Here is a 4,641-nt window from a genome sequence, read left to right on the forward strand (position 1 = left end):
CTCATCCCGAGTGGCCTCTGGTCTTATGAGCACCATCTCGGCAATATCCCCAGACTTGAGGTTGGCCAGGAAAGACTCAGTCGTCATTTTTTCGAGGTTCAAAATCTCTGTAACCTCTGGTAACGGTTCCATGTGGACACCAGATGCCTTGACGGGTGAACCGGTCTCGCCATCCAAGATGTGATAACACTCTGCCACTGGCCGCGTCGAGCCCGGGCCCTGGATTCCGAGTCGCTTGAAGCGTTGTCGATCTGAACCAGGTTCAGAGCCGGCTGTCGGTGGCGGTGGCGTCGTTGTCGTTGGCGATCGTGACGTGGAACATCGTTACCCACGTCTGGGGATGTCGTAGTGTCGACATTCGAGGCACTCGATGCCTCGTGTGGTACTGTGTTACCCGCACAGGAAGCGTATCAGACGTCTTCCTCTTCAGTCAAGGTCTGGACGACCGTGTGTGGAACCCTGTTACCCACCTTAAACGCGCTGTTACCAGCGTTCGTGACAGCTGCAGCTGTCTGTGGAACTATGTTACCCGCTTGTGGACGTAAGTTACCCACTTGGTCAGCGCCTTCTCTGGGCGCCGCCACCATCGAAGCGTCCTCGAAGTCGTCATATACGTCGACGACTCCCACGCATCTGCCGGATGCTTTGGTACCCCGGCAACCCTTGCGGGCGTCCCGAGTCCTGGCAGAGGTGGGAGCATGACTCACCAATGCGCAGGGCGGCTGGCACCGAATGCCTTGGCTCGCCAGTCGATCCGGGGCTCGTGCTTCTCGAGCCAGGGCATGCCCAGGATCAAATCGTAGGGATCCATGTCGAGAACAGTAACCTGTTCTAGGCTGTCAAAGCCTTCAAACTTGACGGCCCGATCCACTTGGACGATTGGGACAGTGACGACCGTCCCGTCGGCAAGTCGCACTGACACCGTCCCGTTACCCTTTCTTTCTCTCAAAGCATCGGACAGCTTGTTGCTATTACGAGCAACCGTCTGGCGGCGTGAGAAATTCTTCGACGCCCCAGAATCGATCAAGATTCTAAAGGGGTGATCGTATCCCCGTACACATCCGTGTACTACGAGTAGCCCGCCACTGCTCTTCGCCGATTCGAGAGTGTGAAGACTCTCAGGGGCTAAGTCCCCGTGGTACGCGCCACCCGCGCATCCATCACGAATACTAAGTTCTTCCCCTGTAGGGCGCCTCGCCCCTACTGGTCCCCGGCGTTCCCCTGTCCCCGGGATCCTGGCTTCTTCCAACGACCCTTGAGGACGGGGTTGGGGAAAGTCCGCCTGCGGTGTCTCTCCGCGGGGCAGTCGCGCTTGAAGTGGCCCAGCTTCCCGCAGCCGAAGCAGTGATTGTCGCGCTGCTCGGTGGACCCGAGTTCCATTGGAGCTTGTCCGTTGGTTTTGCTCGACCGGGATTCGACAAAGAATTCCCAGGCCATGCTGAGGCCGGCGTGCGGGCCTGGCGATGGCTGTATTCTTCCTGAAGGGCTACTCGAGTCGCATCTTCGCGGGTGCTTAACTGCACACAGGACCGCTGAGTGCACGCCGGGCCCACTCGAAGGCCGTCCATGTACACTGTCACCTTGATGTGTTCGTTGAGTGGGTTGCCCATTATGAACGCCGTGAGCTCCCGCATCATCTTGGACTCACTCGTGTTACTCACGCCTTCCTTGCTTGCATGGATGTGAAACATCCAGGTGATGTCGCCTCCCGTGTGTACGCCCAACTCTTAGCACGACCGCTAAGGTTGGAGTGCGTAAAAGCAACGCGGCGTTGCTCGGTCGAGATCAGAGCCGCGTCCATCGCGAGCTCTACCTCTTCAACCCAGTAGTGAAGGTTCTCACCTTTCTACCTTTCATACGGCTTCACCTTCAGCCGTTTCGGCTTCGGGTGTAATGGACTTGTTTCCGCCGCCGGAGCCAGCAGGTTATTCCGCACATGTGCGATGAGTCCTCACTCGTAGGCTTTAAACGCATTGACACGCTCGATCTGCTCGGTCGGTGCTGACGTCACCAGGCTCTGCAAGGCCTCCATCCCGAAGATACCAGCCATCTTCCGAACCGACTCAACTGTGGGTCGTTCAGATGGGAGAAGTCGTTCCTATCCATGACGACGAGCTTCAGAGAGATTCAGGTAGTCTCCTCGCGCTGGCGTGGATTGACTACAAGTGCTGCTAAATGTGCCGGGGTTACACAGCACCTTGCGCTAGAGAAGGTCGGCTTCCGAGGGTATACAAACGTTTAGTGAACAGTAGTTCACAGGTCCCTTTTATCGAAGGGAGCGAAGTGGCCAGTTTAAGGTAAGTTGTAAGCTAAATATATTTATAGGTAAGCTAAGCTTGAGTTAAATATACAAACTATAAGTCACCTATAGTAAAGCTAAGCCATCAGCCAATGGTTGACCTCTGACGACCCTGGGACCATGTACCAGCTATTCCGAAGTGCTGATGGGTCACACTCCATGTCACCAGGGTTCACATGGGGTTATGTATCCCGTTACAATCGGTGAGGTCGCGGTAGTGGCGGGACAATTACGGTAGACTGGATATGACTGTCAAGAACCTTTCCACTGGTCGTAGTTTTTGTTCATCCGGCAGGGCCAAGAGATAATAGAGAGGTTTGGCCTATATTAAGAACGAGTTATCGTTGTGTGCTGGATAGGCTAGTGCGCTATCCATACATTACTTACCGCTCGGAGCTTGACTTCGACAGCCCCGTGTCAGGTCTGAAGCACGACCGGTGCCCTATCTTATTGGGACGGCGGGGTTTATTTGAGAGAGAAGAACACTCTAGCCTTTGCTCGTGGCTTGTAGTGCTGAGCTTTCGGTGGCTAACCAGCGGGAAACATGGTACACAGGGGACAGTCCAACCTGGTAGGGTAATTCCTGGGCCTTCAGGTTCAATACCCACATTAATTTAGCTATGTTATTGGAACCTAGGAGGTATTGTTAGTGTAGAAGTGTGCTAGTACATTTCTGACGTTTTCCGACACGACACCCATCAGACACTGCGGTCCTGTCGTGGCCTTTTGCCCGGCACATAAATGTTAGCACGTTTCCTTTGATTGCTTTCCCAAAGTTGATATTTAAGTGTATTTGCATTAAAATGACACCTACTCTTAGAAATGATCGACACATGGAGAGCAATACCTCCCGTGCCTACGCCACCACTGTAAAGGTTTATTTAGGGGCCGGTATCGCTCCGATTGAACTGCTAAACAGGGGCTAATGGTAACCAGATATCATATGATTGTTTTTATAGTTATAGTACTATTTTTGATTTTAAATATCAATACTAGCTAAGTTTTTTAAAAGCGAATTTAAAATTTTAAAATTAGCTTGGATATTTGAAAAATAAAAGACACTAGATGATATTCTATGATAGTTTCTATTTAAGTACGTTTCTCTCCACCTTACCCTCTGCTGAGTGAGCCGAGGGCTCACCAAAGAACTCTCTCGGTCAGGTTCTAAAACAGCAGTGATGGCAGGCTTTCAAACTAACGAGTACTCGCTCTAGTATTTCACTGCGACACAGACAAAGCTGATCGAGATGGAAAACTGCAAACGGTTGTAGTTGTTTAAAGTCGATAGAGCGAAATCAAGGTATTTGTTCTTGTTCTCTGCCGATAGCCTCGTCCACATCGTGCGTCTAATAAACCTGTAGCTTGTGACGCTAGATTAATGTACCAACACACCATACCAACCTTGCCGTCACTCTCACTCCCTCAATATTGATTAGTAATACTTCAGCTAGTCGAGCTTTAACGACATATGATTAGTGGATAAAAACCGATGACGCAATCTTAAAAAAAAAGACAGGTACAGTGCCCGCCAAATCATTAAGACCCCCGATTTGGCGGGACAATTCTGACAATATCTCGGCTTCTAGCCTGAGTTGAGAGCTGCTACTTTGATATGTTCTCTCTATTAGGCTTACAGAGGTGCCACTTGTGTTAACAACTTAGATTTCTGTGTATCTGACAGGGCTGGTATACAAATTCAAGGTTTGGACATCAGCGTCAAATTATTAAGACCACATCCTTTTTATGACGAAAAAAACACTTTTATGAGCAGACCTTACAAATTTCTATATTAAAAATTAGTACTTAGTCAGACCACCTTTCTTCTTGATCACCGCTAGACAGCGGCGAGGCATGGACTCTATCAGCTTCAGCAAGTAGTCTAGCTGAATGGAGTCCCATGCAGCCATGATTGCTGCCTCCAGATCAGCAACGTTTTGGTACTGGCGGCCATGTGCATACACCTTGGCCGCCATCGCCGACCAGACGTTCTCGATGGGGTTGCAGTCAGGCGAGCGAGCTGGCCAAGCCATGGTGTTGAGTTGCATCTGCAAGAATTGCTTCGTTTCATGCGAGGCATGAATCGAACCATTGTCTTGCTGGTATACAAAGTCAACACCATAGTTAGCGTGAGCAAAAGGGAGTAGATATTCAGATAACGTGTAAATATAGTCACCTGAATTCTGACGTCCACGCAAGATGGCCAGCTCACTCTTACCTGCTGCACTAAAAGCGCCCCACACCATGACGCTCCCTCCTCCATTTTGGCGACGCAGATAAGACTGTGCAGGCTGGCGCATAGTCCCGCCAGTAATACTTGAATCCATCAGGACCATCTAGATTGA

The sequence above is a fragment of the Phytophthora infestans genome, genomic scaffold (assembly GCF_000142945.1).
Source record: "Phytophthora infestans T30-4 supercont1.158 genomic scaffold, whole genome shotgun sequence".
Lineage (NCBI taxonomy): Eukaryota > Oomycota > Peronosporomycetes > Peronosporales > Peronosporaceae > Phytophthora > Phytophthora infestans.